Source organism: Equus asinus, chromosome 18, assembly GCF_041296235.1.
Source record: "Equus asinus isolate D_3611 breed Donkey chromosome 18, EquAss-T2T_v2, whole genome shotgun sequence".
Taxonomy (NCBI): Eukaryota; Metazoa; Chordata; class Mammalia; order Perissodactyla; family Equidae; genus Equus; species Equus asinus.
The window spans coordinates 34,991,898-35,008,150 of NC_091807.1; the positions used below are offsets into that span (position 1 = coordinate 34,991,898).

The 16,253-nt window shown below is 45.7% G+C and overlaps 1 protein-coding gene across 7 annotated transcripts in view; it reads right to left on the bottom strand.

Moving 5' to 3' along the window:
• ERG (ETS transcription factor ERG) overlaps positions 1 to 16,253 on the bottom strand; it is a 256,908-nt gene that overhangs the window by 42,652 nt on the left and 198,003 nt on the right. The gene's annotated exons all lie outside the window — the stretch shown is intronic.

Below are 16,253 nucleotides of genomic sequence, written 5' to 3' on the forward strand. Positions count from 1 at the left end.
GAGAAGGTCAAAAGCACGTGAGGCGGGAGGGTACTCTCTGGGTGGGACACGGCTGAGGTGGGATGGAGAAGGTCATTCCAGACCAAAGGCGTGGCAGGGGTGTGGACAGGAAGGGCAGACCAAAGGCCCAGTGCCCTGGAAAGAGTTTGTTCAGCATCTGGAAACTTTGCAATATAGGTTTGTTCTCAGCATCACTAGCACATGCGTCTGGTGCTCATGGAGGGAGCTTAGGGTTGACAACAAGGAAGGAGCAGATTCGTCTGTGGATGGAGGTTACAGTCAGGATCACCCAGGACTAAGGCCCTACCATGGGCCTGGAAATACATAGCTCTACTTCATAGCATCCTCACAGCTGTACTAACATGAAATAAGTTTAAAAATAATAACCGTCTGAGTTCCCATGGTGCAGATCCTCTATGTTTCCAACACTGCCTCCACATGCATTATTTCCTCTTGATGCTATTTTTCCTGGCTTCAAACATTTATCTCTAAAAGACCCATCCTAATATCAAAACATGAATCTCTTTGCTTGAGACTTAGTTTCCTATTCCTTTGGAAAATTCCATCGGTTGAGTGGAGGGTGTATGTTTTGGTCTATTTGTCTCAAGAAGAGAAGTTACTAGGGAAGAGAGTTAAAGGGATTTGCTTCTTTAGGAAAAAGACTTTAGATGCTACTCAGGTAATGAGCAAAAGTCAAGTAACAACCGTAAAGTCTAGGATGAGCACTGCTCAGATTCATTCATTCACTCATCCATTTAGGGTATGTTTATTGAGCGCCTGCTGTGTACCACGCACCGTAAATTCTTTCTTCTCCAGCTAGGCAGTTAATCACTAAAAAGTTAAAGGTCAAAGAGATGTATAGAATTATAGATTTAGGGGACATTAGGGAATACAGACCCTTCACACCAACTCTTTCATTGTCTTTTAATTCTTAATAGTGAGCTCTAGGCGTGGATCACAACACTTTTCCTATGGCATTAAAATGGATCCTTCATCAAATCTAGAAAAAGGATGAGCTATTAAATTGCATTTTACCAGAGGGTTCCAAAAATGAGTGGAAGTATTTAAAATAGGAGAAGTTTTCAATAAAGTTACTTTGTTTTCATCTTATAACCAGAAGACAAAAATTCACCTCAAGCTTTCCTATTCCAGCTTTCATTGCAAAAAACAGCAACATGAGACCATCAGACCCTGTTTTCAAAAGCTGTACCTTCAGAACAATGAAAAAGAAAGTCTTTTTTCCATTGTATTTTGTTTTAGCTTCAGAGGAAGATGGAGTGGAACCATGTTTTTGATCATTTCAAACAGGTTTTCTAAGAAAGGTAAGGAAATTCCAACCCTAAAGAAGAGAAAGGGTCACCTCAGAGGGTCAATCCCGATATGCGGGATTTAAAGCAGGTTTTCAACGAAAAAAGGGGCCTTTGGTTCTAGTCTCACTTTTCAGATATTTCCTCTTGTTTATTCTCTTGGAAATGTTAACTGTGAAAGAGTAACGTCTATAGGTGTGGGCCCCGTTCTGAGAGCTCACAGTGATCAGTCCTCCCAACAGCCCGGGGCAGCAGGCGCTGGCATCCTCTCCACTTTTCAGAGGTGGAAACCAAGGACCCAAGAGAAGGGACTTGCTGCAGGTCCCAGAGCCGGCAGGAGGTAGAGCTGAGCCTTGAGCTGGGCAGCCTGAACTCACTGTCCAGGCTTCCAGCCCCCACACAGAACGCCTCCACAGAGCAAAGGTAAGCTGCTATCCCTTACAGGGCAAATAGACCTTCATTTCAGAAAGGCATCAGGAACTCTCCAGCCCCCAGCTTACTCTGGTTTACGGTATGCATTGCAATACATACATCATTCCTATTCTAGGACGCCATCCCGACCCCGGGGACTATTCATTCCCCAGCACCTCAGGTGTGTGACAACCCCAGGAAATGGATAAAAAGATGTAAGTGAAAAATAGAGGCAACTCCTGGAGAAGAAATTCTTTTCAGGGGCATCCATTTAGACGCTGCTTTATTTAAGAAAAAGAAACCTAATATGATTCAGAGAATTGAAAAGTGTGTATTTGAAAGCCACACAATAATACATTTTCAGCTCTTCGCCCAGGTGTGACAGGAAAAGATCCCCACGGAGGAAATCTGTCTCCTTGTTTACTGCACTGCAGCCCCCCATCCTTGCGCATTGCAAGGCTTACAAGTCATCAGGGAGCCACTTTCCACAAGTTGCTTGGTGTTCCACCTGCCCAAGCACTGCCTAGAATGGAGGGTCCCGAGTTCTCTACTCTAACATGATGAGGATTGGGACATTCAATGCATTGCTTTCAAAATGCACAAAGCAAAGAGCATCCCTTTAAATACTGTATTCTTAGTATTTGCATATGCGTTTTCTACCAGTTCCTGAGAAAACTGTACAGCAATTCATTAGATGCTTGCTAAATGGATAATCATTTGGTGAATAGGAAATGTCTCTGTCTTATTATTTGGGGCATACATTTCTTTATTGCAAATAAACACAGTTCAAGATATTTCTCTCGAAAACTCTTTCTTTTAAGGGCATACAAAAGTTATTATGCAAATCAAAACCACAAGGAAATATCACCTCACACCTGTCAGGATGGCTATTATAGAAAAACAAAAGCTAACAAGTGTTGGTGAGGATGTAGAGAAATTGGAACGTTTGCATACTGTTGGTGGGAATGCAAAATGGTACAGCTGCAATGGAAAACAATATGGACGTTCCTTGAAAAATTTAAAAAAGAACAACCATATGATCGAGCAATCCCTCTAATGTATATTTATCCAGAAGAATTGAAACCAGGATCTCAAAGAGCTATTAGCTGTCCTGTTTTCATTACAGTACTATTCACAACAGTCAAGATGTGGAAACAACCTAAATGTCCATCGAAGAATGAATGGATAAAGAAAATGTGGTACATAAATACAACAGAATACTATTCTCCTTAAAAAGAAGGAAATTCTGCAATATATGATAACATGGATGAACCCCGAGGACATTATGCTGAGAACCCTGAGACAATTCGTCAGCCACAGAAGGACAAATCTTGCATGATTCTCCCTTACATGAGGCATCTAAAATAATCAAATTCAGAGAATCAAAGAGTGGAATGGTGATTGCCAGGAGCTGGGGGAGGGAGAAATGGGGAGTGACTAATCAACATGCACAAAGTTTCAGTCAAGCAAGATAAAAAAAGCCCTAGAGATTTGCCGTACAACATGGCACCTTTGTCAACAATAATGTATTGTACACTTAAAAAGTTGTTGAAAGCGTAGATCTCATGTTGTGTTCTTACCACAATAAAATGAAATAAATAAGAAATGATTGTGTCTTAACCATATTATCAAATTCTATTTGTTACCCACAAAACACTGGTCTTGACAATCTCACATAACACGTGGCATCCCAGGGAGAGGGAAGAGGAGCTGGGGGCACGGCTGGTTACCTCTGCTCACGGCAGGTGGAGCTCCACACTGGGCTGAGGGCGCCCCAGAGGGGAAGGCTGGTTCGGGAGGAATAATTTTGCCAAGGCATCAGACAACTGCTGGGGTGCCAAAAACTTGGGCGTGTCACTCCCCAACTCCCTTGCCACACCCTTGGGGCCACACAACTCAGGAGTTTGGCCTCTGCAGCAATCTCACAGATTTCCATGGAATTTGGGCATAAGTTGTAGTCACTCCAGGGAATACAGAAATAGTACAAAAAGACCCCTCAACCTTCGTGATGAAAAAGATGGGGTGCTGGCGCCCTTCTCCTGACAACTGGAGATACATACCCAATTAAGTTGGTTTGCTGAGCATCAATTAACTAATCACTCTTAAACAGCATTTAGAGAATTAAATTCCAGTGAGTCAAGAACATGAGTACTGAATTCTTAAAACATACTAATATTTTGAATTAACGGGGAAAGGAAATGGCAAAGAATATCAAAGACATTGGGAATTTTACTAAATTTACATTGAGATGAGAAGTCAGACACGTTGTCCAATCTGATTGCGTTGTCATCTGGTTACAGAATCAGAGAGCTGGAGGAAACCCAATCGCAAGTTCCCGGGCATGACTCTCCAGAAGCTTCTTGAGTGAACAAGTGTTTAGCTTATGTTACCGTCTTTCTAAGGAGGAGATCCCATCACTTTCCTCTGCAACTCCAGAGTTATATTTATGTGCATGTGGGGTGGTTTTGAATATATTTTATTCCCTTACCCTTCCTTAATTGTCGTGAAGTCTGAGGCGGATTACAAAAATGCGCACAAGATAAAATGATAACATAAATAATCAAAGGAATGGAAGTGAATGGAATATAAGGGCAGAAAAGTAACTAATCAAGAGATGAAATCAGCACACTGAATAAGCTTACTATTTACAGTTGCGAGAGGTAGGACATCAATTGATCTCTGAGCTTCCCACTAGCCAAAGCAAAGAAGCAAGTGCGTCCTGTTACAATTCAAGGTGTCAAGAAGATAAAAATGAACCAGTTATTCAACAGAAGCAAAGCTTTTCCTGGGCTGAGACTTGAGAGCAGTTTCTCTCGTGGCCTCTCCTGAAGACAACTGGGTGACGTAGCAAGCAGTAGCCCTCCCGTACACAGCATCCCATAACAGATCTAAGAACGTTCCGCTCAGCGCCAGGAGGGGCTGGCGACAAAGCAGGGGCAACAAGCACACAGCTCTCAGCTGCTTCAGCCACGGAAATCGAGAGACTGTGTCCTCAGCCAGTCCTCCATATTTGCCGTTTCTTGACACTGCTTTTGGAAAGAACTGGCCCACCAGAGACATCAGTGCAGAAATATAAAAAATAAATGCATAATTAAAAAACAAAAGATCTTGAAAGATGGAATGCTCTGTATTCCAGTTTCCACAATCTTCTAATTTCTGTGTTTTAAATTCAAATTTGAGAGCACCTAAGGCATTGTGAGCAAACAATTATTTGCAGACCTTATTTGGTTCATCTTCTATCCAGTATTGGACTGTTTACTCAGGCTAGGGATGGCTCTCTACTCTTCTCATGTATTTACATTAGAGTAGATAAATGGCTAAAGCATTTAAAATGGTGCCCAGCACACGATAAACGCCACGTCTTGGCTGTTATTATTCATTTCATCCACACATCAACTCCGCGAGGTCAACACCAACAAGCAGCAGCAAGGTGACAGGTGAAGAGCACAGAGGTTGCATGGACACCGTGCCCAAGGTTACACAGCCAGCAGTGCAAGAGCTGGGATTGGAGCCTAGACAGTTGGAGTCCTGAGTCCAAGTCCTTGACCACCACACTACAGGACCTCACCGGTGACTCCACACAGGTAGCCTCTTTCACAGACATAAAACATAATGCATGGACTCTCAGAAGACTCAGTCTCATCACTACTGGGTACTTTCAGAAGAACATCCCAGGAGTGGCCCTGGGGACAGCCATGGAGAGAGCTGCAGATGTGAATGGGGTAGGAGCAGCCATGTGCAGACAAACGCAGAGGCTCCAGGGAGCTGAAGATGGCCATGTTATTTTGCACATACATACGAATTTTGATGTCTGGTTAAAAAAAAATTGGTCAGTTCAATTTATAGTTGAATGTCATACACTCCTCCCCCAAAACGTCCCTGAGGTGCTCAGCATGGTGCACACTCTGCATAGATGATGGGTGAACACGCACGAGTGTAAGAAGAGATCAGAAGAGACACTCTCGTGCTAAGAGTGCAGAGTGGGAATAAGTCCGACTCAGGGCGTGGGCCTGAGAAGAGAGAGAATCGAGGACAGGGACAGAAGGAGACCACTGGGAAAGTAGTCAATCTAATCTTCTAAGATTAAGTGGAAAACAACCCAAGACAAAAGCTTCATTTAGCTGCTTCCATACATAATACCTTTTTTTGCAAAGGAGTAATGTGCCTGTAAAGAGACAGCGAGAAATTAAAATTAGGGCTTTGGTTTCTGAAAAACAAAATAAACTTGGCATCTGACCTTGGTTTCTCACATCAGACTCTACTTACAGCAGAGCAGATTCCATCATGGAAGAGACTGCAGTGAAATGGCACAGACGTGGCCATTAGCTTGACAAGGATGGAGCCTCAGTCCGCCGCTGTCGTCTGAGCCGAGTGTGAATGGACCTCATTTATCCAAGAATGTCGCCGAATGTAGCCCCAAGAGACAGCCCTGAGCTCACCAGCCACTTTAAATGCGTGATTCACCCTCATTTCAGTACAGTGAGCAGAGGCATTCGGCCTTAAAGTTCAAGGCAAGTCAAAATCGAATTTGGAGAATCAACATAACAACTTCCAGTGGGTAGGGGCAAATCCACCAATCCTCTTGAAAATCTACCCATTCTTCAAGATCCATCCTCCTTCCTGGTCCTGAATTCCTCTGCCCTTGGAGACAACCCTCCGCCACCTCGCTCTCCATCCCACGCTGATGGAGTCTTCCCAAGCTTGACTTCCAGAGCATCCTCTCTCCTGCTACCTGCGTGATGTTCCCCAAATGCAAGTCCACATGGGCCACGGGCACCCTCTGCCCTTCTGTGGCCCGTGGCACCTTCAGGTAAATGCACACTCCTTAGGTTCTCCTTGGCCTTTTGGCCCTGAGCCTCCTCAATTCATTCATTCATTTAACAAATATTTATGGAGAAAGTGTCTCTCCCAGGCACTGTCCCAGGTGCTGGGGATATATCGGTGTCCCTAATCTCAGCATGCCTGCATGGGAGTTGCTAAGGACCCCTCCTGACTCCACATAACCTGTCCTGCCCTCGAAGACCACGCCCCACATCACCCCTCACTCTTACGTGAGTCAGCAAGCTAGTGTTTACTACCATGCCGTCTTCAGCTCGTTACTATTTACTAGAATGTTACTGTCTTCCAGAATGTTCTTTTTGGCTTATTAGGTGATTTCATGTAAGGAGGAACTTGGTGATGAAGCTACATGGGAAAAATACAGAAGCTTTTCTCTGGCAACTCTATCCGAAGAACCTGAAGAGGTCGGCTCCGTGAGAGGGCACACGAGGAGGCTGGGCGGGGCACGCGTTCCACGCCTGCCTCAACCCTGAACGCAAATAAATCCCTTTTCAGGTGACTTTCTTCCTGAGAATCCTGAAAGCACATGCTTAGTCCCAATCGACCGAACAAACTCCTAATCAAGTTTCATAGCATGAATTGAGGTAAAGTCACCACAAAACGTATTTTTAGGAGCCCAGACAAGGAGGGGATTGTCTGCAGAGCTCCGGGGTAATTTGTGGGTCTGTTTTATTTCTGAATCAGAGGCAGTGGAAAAGCTGCTTCAGACCCCACGGCCGGAGCAGCGGGTGGAGCTGGGCAATGATTCATGCAGGACTCAGGGCTCAAACCGAAACTGTAGCTGTTTGTCTTCACAGCTGTGTGTTATTTTTACCCTTACTAAATATTCTCTCTTACACCTGGAATGTCAGTCTCTTCCCACCAGTCCTGCTGCCTTCCCCCTTCTCTCAAGCAGCTGAAGACTAAATTAATTAAAAAGTCACCACCAACTCACCAACAGTTCATTCTTTGTCCCTAAAAGGGGTTTGAACTTTCTCTGAGAAAGTTTCATTATTTAAGTACATATTTGTCTACACAGCTGAAAATGAGTATCGGCAACACCATGTCACCGTTAGATCTTGAAAACTGGGGGGAAAACGCATCCTTTTGGGATTCATCATTTGGAAATAAAATATTCTATAGAATAAGATCTCTACAGAGAATTACATGATAAAGATGAGATACGGTGTCTTTTATATCTTAGGAGTTCTTTTTTTTTTTTTTTTTCCAGAAACACTTTTATTCCTCAGAGAAGAAAGAACTGAGTCCAATTGCCATTATGGCACTTCAGGGTTTTATTTTCGTAACAAGCTATGTAAATTCTGGTTGACCAAAATGATTTTTCTTTCAAGATAGAAAATGCCAAAGCAGTCCCCCTGTGCCCGCTGTCAATACCCACAGGGACCCAATAGAATTCACTTGCATCATAATGTAGAGCATTAATTCCTAGACTATCTTCTCCTGCAAAATGGCGCCCATCCATCTGACAGCCCAAGAGATAGCAAAGATGGTCACGAGTGATGACTGCAAAGGAGAAAGGATGAGGAAAAGTCTGCTCCAGGCAGAGAGGCGGCAGCAGAGCTTTTGTCTCTCTTCCTAAGTTTCCCCTGAGCGAGGCTCTCTCAAACCACGTCTCACTTCTGCAGCCCAATGAACTGACATCCGTAAGGACTCAAGGCCCCTTAGAAATAGGACAAGCTATTACTAACTGACCTCACTGTCACAGTGTGGAAAAATCACTAGTTTGCAAGTCTCCAACGCCGTGCCACCCACAGCTTGGAAGGTGGCCGAGCTTAATGGGGAGACATCATTTATGCCAATCTGATGCAGAACCCTGAGGCAGAAAAGAGCAAATGCAATTACAGTTGTGAATTTCACTGTCCTAAAATAATATGCAAAGTCTCATGGAAAATGTAAGAAGATAGGCGTTAAGTCAAATCTCAGTGAGTCAAAGGAGAAAGGCACAGAGCGAGACCGGTCCCCGTGAGCCACTTTCAAATACCAAATATTGAGTGTCGCACATCAAACGAGAGATCCTGATATTAAAAGACCCTCAGCCAAAATTCTGTTTTGTAGGTAGTAATTGGGCAAAGCACCTCTTCCGACACAATGACAAATAGGGCACTTGAACAGTCACCATCCTATAACTGAGAATTTTTCATCTTTAGTTTCAGCCCAATGAGCATTTACTGAGAGCCACTTTTGTGCTCAGATTGTAGGTCTCCTCATTACACTTAGTATTTTCTTAATTTTTTTTTTTTTGAGGAAGATTAGCCATGAGCTAACATCCTCCGCCAATCCTCCTCTTTTTGCTGAGGAAGATTGGCCCTGAGCTAACATCTGTGCCCATCTTCCTCTATTTTATGTAGGACGCCTGCCACAGCATGGCTTGACAAGTAGCGTGTAGGTCCGCATTGGGGATCCAAACCAGCAAACCCCGGGCTGCCAAAGTGGAGTGCGCGAACTTAGCTGCTGTGTCACCGGGCCAGCCCCACACACTTATTATTTTTAAAATGCTATGTTGTTTGGAGATACTTCATGAAGGTAATGTAAAGGTGAGTGCAGGTAAATTGACCTGTTGTAATGAAATAAAATGAGGCGGCAGAGAAAGTTTTTTAAATGTGTAACATACAAGAAATCAAAACACATCGGTGCTTGGATTCTATGCCTCATCCGTCACCTGCAGGAAACTGTTGTCCCTGCCAACACAGAAAAGATGTGCGGCCTTAGGAAGCAGCCCCTAGGGAGCAAAGAGGAGTGCAGGCCTGGGTCAAATGGCCTTTGACCAGTGGACTTGAGCAACTTATGAAAACTTTTGGAAACTCAATGGTCTCCATCCGTAAAATGGGTATAATCAAAACGCCATCTCACAGATTTAAGGAGGAAATTGGATGACGTATTGTATCCTAAAATCGATTAATAAATCCCAGTGTGTTGTAGAAATATTGATTAATATTGTTTCTCTTGGGGTCCTTCTTCCCTGTCTAGGCAGAATAAGTCACACCCTCTTCCCTGCTGGGGCTGGACCCTGAACATCCCTCTCTACTTGTCCTTGTCATTCAATCTCACAGAATCGTTTTCACCTTTGATGGACCGCAAACCTCTCTTTACTCATCTTCGCAGCAGCTGGCGCAGTGCACGGTGCAGAGGAAACACTAAATAAATGTTGGTTTAGGGCAGGGTGTCTCAACTGTGACACTACTGACATTGAGTCCAGATCATTCTTTTTTAGGGGGGACGCTGTTCTGTGTGTTGTAGGGTGTTGAGCAGCATCCTTGACCTCGACCTGCTAGATGCCAGGAATGACCCTCAGTTGTGACAATCAAAAATGTCTTCAGACATTGCCAAATGTCCCCTGGGGGCACAACCACTGTGGCTGAGGCAGGTGGTTTAAGGAATTAAGATCCCCTGCACTCAGGCAAGGAGGCAAGAGCTCCTCCCATTTTGACAGATGTCTTTAGAGCTGAGTGCATGTCCCCAGGGTCTGGGCTGACCCTAGAGGGGCCCAGGCTCTATCTCAGGTGGGTTCCCAGTTGTGGTTTGTCCACCCCCCCATGTGGGATGCAGCCCCCAAACCTTGGGTTCTTCCTCGCTTCCCTTTTCCTCACTCCATGGGTCCAACCCATTAGCAAAGTGCATCATTTCAACCTTCAAAATATGTCTAGAATGCAATCACCTCTCCTCACCCTTCCATCGCCACCACCCTCAAGCAGCCCCCACCATCTCTGACCTGAATTCATTCAAGGACCTCCTAGCAGGACTTAGCTTCCACACAGGAGCCAGGGAGATCCTGCAGAATCTGAGTAACATCACGTCCCTCCTTTGCATACAGTCCCCCAATGATCTCTAGCTCACTCAGAGTGAAGCTCAGAGTCCCTCCATGGCCCCACGATTGCTTAAACGCATTTCCTCCTCCTCTTCCCCTTGGTCACTAAACAAGAGCAATGACTGTCCTCCATCACTTCAGGCTGACCTCAGGGCCTTTGCACTTAACATTCTCTTTGCCTGGAATATTCTTCTGATGCTTAACTATGGGGCCTTCTCCCTCACTGCTTTTGGGGCTTTCCTCGAATGTCACTTTCTCATAGGTGAGGTTCTCAGGCCACCCTATCTACAACTACAATCCCCTATTCTGCTTTGTTTTTCTCCTTAGCATTCACCACGATCTAACCTGCCATATATTTTAATTAGCGTTCTGCTTCCATGGCCATCTTCCACATTAGAAAGCAAACTTAGCGAGGCAGAATTATTTTGTATGTTTTATGACTGTACGTCAAGGACCGAGAATAGTGACTGCCCATGGTAGGCGCTCAATAAGTACTCGATGGGTGAATGAAGGATGGCGTGCACAACCAGTACGTCTGACGCCACAAAGGACCAATCAGGTAACTCTCCTTTCTGTCATCTTCATCACACTATAGGCGGCATGCTTTTAAAATATGACGTCCAAAGCACCTTGCTCTCTGACTCTAAGCAGAGTTAACCACGCCACACAGTGAGTCTTCTTCCCCGTTTCTCACGGCACAGGCTCAGCCGGACAAAATGCCACTATGGCGGGAGGTGAGAAAGGTGTTCCCCATCCCAGGCAGACGGACTTCCTGGGAGCAAACCCTCCTCTGCATGCGGTTTTCTCTCAGCCTATTCCTTCTACGGGCCACCTTCACCCGGCTACGAGGAATTCTTGTTCTTCGTCTCCCTGGATCCTGCAACCGAACAGTGGTTCTCAGACCAGTGAGCATTAGAATCTACAGAGGACGCGTTAAAACAGGGCTCCATCCCAGAGGCTTGTCAGATTCAGCAGGTCTGGGGCGGGGCCTGAGAATCTGCATCTCTAACAAGCTCTCAGGTGGTGCTGAGGCTGCTGGTCCTGGGGACCCACTATGAGAACCACCACACCAGGGGGAGCCCTCACCCGACAGACTCCAACAATAAGTGAATGACTCCAGGTTTGGGGACAGGGCTAGGGGTGGCACTCACAGCGTGACACACAAATTCATTAAGTCCCAGCTGCAATGAGCCTCCAGGTGCGCCTACACGGAATTGCCATGACCTCCAGGTGGGCTACAAGGATCTGTCACAGCCTGTGGAAGGAGGAAGGAGATGCCCAAGGCAACCTGCCCGATATTTGCCTGAATCTCCAAGACAAGGATGCTTAGATAGAGGAAATCAGCCTGCTTTGCACACGGTACTGCCTGCTAATGGGAAAGCAATTTTGCTGTGGACCATGTGTGAGTGGGTGTGCGTATTTTTTAGCCTATCCTGTCAGTCTATAGTGGTTTGAGCCTTAGGAACCTCACAGCGAATTAAGGCCATCAGCAGGGGGCTTGCTAGAGGCCAGGCAGGCACTGGAACCCCCAGCAGGGCCCTCTGTGTGCACCACGCAGGGAAACAGCTGGTTCCAGTTTGGCTGCACATTGACACTTCTCCAGTGTGCGAACACTTGGGGGTCTCTTGTGCGTGAGGCTGGAGTGAAGAAAGGAGAAAGGAGGGTGGCCTGGACCACTGAAGCTGAGAAACGATGTACTGTGTCTACACAACGTGCCATTAGATTAGTGTCTGCAAGAAATTCGCCCTCTGATATGGCAGCAGCCAAGCCAAACCCACAATTACTTCCCCGTTGGCTCACAAGGCAGTGATTCCTTTCTCTCCTGTTTTCCTTTTCTTACGTTTTATAGAGCTCTGTGAAAATGGCAACAGATCTCGTTTCACCACTTGTATTTCACGTCAGGAGTTTGCGAGCCCAGTAGGACCGAGGTTTCATAGCATTCCACCGTTTGATTGGGAACTAAGTTCCTCCATTCTCCCAAAGCCCTTGAACCTTGGTCCGAAAGGCATGGCTCCACCAACACTGACCAGCACAGGGCCCGGGAGCACCATGCGTGGTCAGTTTCTTGTGTCCACTTGGCCAGGCCATCGTACCTAGTATTGTAATCCAACACTGATGGAGGTGTTGCTGTGAGGGTCTTTCATAGATGTGGTTAACGTCTACAGCCCCTGACATTAAATAAAAGTGATTATCCTTGATAATGTGGGTGGGTTTCACCTAATCAGTGGAAGGCCTAAAAGAGCAAAATCTGAGATTTTCCTGAGGAAGAAGAAATTCCGCCTCAAGACTGTAGTGTCAACGCCTGCCTGAGTTTCCAGCCTGTGGGAATGCCCTACAGACCTCAGATTTGACAACTGCCACAATTCCGTGAGCCAGTTCTTTAAAATACAGGCACACCTCAGAGATACAGCAAGTTCGGTTCCAGACCACCACAATAAGGCAAATAGCACAATGAAGTGAGTCACACGAAGTTTCTTGGTTTCCTCTCGCATGTAAAAGTTATGTTTACACTATACTGCAGTCTAATAAGTGTGCAACAGCATTATGTCTAAAAACTCAATGTGCATATCTTAATTAAAAAATACTTTATAGGGCCAGCTTGGTGGCGCACCGGTTAAGTTCGTGCACTCCCCTTCAGCAGCCTGGGGTTCACTTGTTCGGATCCCAGACACGGACCTATGCACCACTTATCAAGCCATGCTGTAGCAGGCATCCCACATATAAATTAGAGGAAGATGAGCACAGATGTTAGCTCAGGGCCAGTTTTCCTCAGCAAAAAGAGGAGGATTGGTGGTGGATGTTTGCTCAGGGCTAATCTTCCTCAAAAAAAAAAAAACTTTATTGCTAAAAAATGCTAACCATCATCTGAGCCTTCAGTGAGCCATAATCTTTGCTGGTGGAGGGTCCTGTAAAAAAATGCAATATCTTCAAGGTGCAATAAAGCGAGGTATGCCTGTAAATCTCTTAAATATGCATCCTGTTGGTTCTGTTTCTCTGGAGAACCTCGACTGGCACACCAGGCCGGGCCCCTCGCTCAACTCCTGCAGACCCACTGAGACCTGGGAAGGATGGGCAGGAACACTGTAGTCTTCTCTTCTACAAAGAGGATCAATATATGTCACCCTCTTGTCTCCCCTGAATATTCTTGGGGGTGGGAAATGGTGACGCCCAGTGACCAGTTGACCTCTGTACCATAGCTCAATTTCACAAAACTTGGGAAGTGCCTGAAGGGATAAACTCTTTCCCTCTCTATTTCATGCCAGGCCCGCCATTTTCTACCAAGGAAGCGTGTGGACCTTGATGCCAAGTAGACGGAGTCAATCGTGTCCTCTTCATGGACAGGCCAACACCACTGCGAATCCTCGAGGAAGACGAGGAGAGTGATACGTTTGACTTCTAGGTATCCACCACTCAAACACATCTCAGTTTGCTCCAAAAGCTGGAACTGCCTTTAAAATTCTATGACAGGAGCATTCTGAGTAATCTCAGAATTCTGTGAGGGCCTGAGAGGCGAAGATAGTAAAGTGTCCATTGCTTCCTTGCAAGAAAACTGTCCAATTCCTCCAAAAACAGTTTCATTTCCCAGGGAAGAGACCCCGAGCTGAGCCCCCATCTTTGCAGCTGCCTTAGAGGAGAACCACCAAACAGCCTTCCCCAGGATGCAGCTGAAGAATGTGGGAAAGGCTGCCCAGGCCGCCGTGACTTTCTTGGGGACTGAAGCCCCTTGGCCAGGCTCCGGGTCACCTGAGCTCCAGCCCCTGTCCAGAATCCCTGTGGTCACCGCCTCAGCTTGGGGAGGCTGCCCAGGCCTGGCCAGGTGGGCAAGTGGACATGAGCTGGTGAAGGAAAGCACAGGCCAGCATCAAAGGAAATAGCATCTGCGTCTCCCCCGCCAGACGGCAGCCTGCTTGTTCTTTCTTTCTGTTTTTAACCTCAGGAATAGCACAGTGAGAACAAGAGAGAGTTTTGTTTCTGCAACGCCATTCTCACCTCCTCACTCAGTCTCCTTTCTAAGGCTTGCTAAATCCGGACCAGCGCTCCTGGAGCTGGTCCTGGGCCAGAGCCCAGAAACAAGGGCCAGGGCACGGCTCACTCTGCTATTACCAGCTGGAAATCATCTCCATGCCCCTTTGCCCGAAGTGTTTTCTCCCTGTCTCTCCTTCTCTCTCTCTCTCTCACATACACACACACACAGTGATGTATTTCCTGCAGGTAGAAACTAGCCTTCGAAGAAGAAAGCTTTAGACATGCATCTTGCTCTTGTGTTTGCAGCCTGACTATCCTGGCGTGTAGGGGATCACATGACTCTCTCACAAATAGAATCCATTCAAGGATTCCAGGGTTAGCTCCACAATTATTCTTCTACATAAACACTGTTGCATTCTCTAGAACATGATTGTGCTGCATTCTTCTAAGACTCAGGAATATTTACAGTTAATGATCAGTGGAAACATTCTATCAGATGGATAGCACTTACCTGTAAAATTTACAGATAATGAATAACCACCCTGGACTCTGGTATCCTGGATCCTACCATCGCATTTTCTACCAAGGTCCTTTCAGAAGTCTAGGAATTAATCTCCTGAGGAGGTCCAAGATGGGCTTGCCTTGGCTTGAATTCCACTTAAGGGACCTGTGTTGTATCAATATTCCACATCAGATTTATTGTTCCCAGTTTCAAGAAGAAACTAGATGCAGAGAAATGAACTGATTGCTCAGAGTCCAGGAAAGTTCTGGCATCTCCCATCTGCCTGTTTGGCACATCCAGCCGCACTGTTGACATTCCCTCTGAGGTACTGTGACTTGGCACCTTTGTCAACGCCACACTAGAAGTTGACGCAACGGTTTCCGCAGTTATAAAACATGACACTTAGAAAAAACGTATTTAGTATTAAAGCATATCTGTAACAAAAAGGGTCTATTATAGCTGCAACGGAGTGGAAAACGCACTGGGTGTGGAGTCAGATACGCTTGGTTTGAATCCAAATTCTGAGTCGCTTTAAGTGGGGATCTTGGGTTAGCCAGAAAATGCCTGAGCATCAGCTTCCTCATCCATCAAATGGGGACAAGCATCGCTCAGAGGGCTGCTTGGAAGATTAACAGGGTCTTGGATATAAAAGGGCTTTGTACTCGAAAATGTGAGCTGTTCTTACAACTGTCAGATTATGCAACATTTAAAAGAAATTATCCTTTCTTTGTCCTGAGGTTTTATATTCTTCCTCCCTGAATACATATGGGGTATTATATCATAATTGAAATCAACTTGACTTTTCAAAACTACATCCGATGAAATGCCTTTGATTGCCAGGGATTGTTCTGCATTCAATAATACATTCTAGGTGACCGCAGCATTAGCATGACAAACTCAGGAAAGCCAATAATTAGGGGCGACGTGGGAGCTTGGTTTTAAGTGTAAGTAAAGATGAGAGCAACAGCATGCATGAAAAGATGGGCAGAGAGAGGGAAGAGGGGTGGGGTGGGGGTGGAGGACAGACAAAGTAGGTCCATTAGCAAAGTCAAATGGCTTGGACTTCTGCTATGCTGCCTGGCCACTAGCTGACACTCTCCTTCCATAAAAACATGAGACAGCATTCTTTTCCAGGCAATAAAAACCTCAGAGATGAATTTTGCCATATGCAGGCATGGCCCTCCTCCCACAGAGCCCTCACGCCTGGGAAATGGATTTGAACACCACATCTTCAAAGTGAGTTCTTGGTAAACGTGCTACCGGTTTTACAACCTCTGTCCTCAACGCAAACCACTGGAGAACACATTTTCCCAGCATTGCCCAGTGTGACTGTTCAGTGGTGTTACTTTCTGAAATAATCTTTGGAGTAGCGTGACTAACTTCTACTCTGACTTTTCAAGGGCTAGGAAAACCAGAAGTCCCA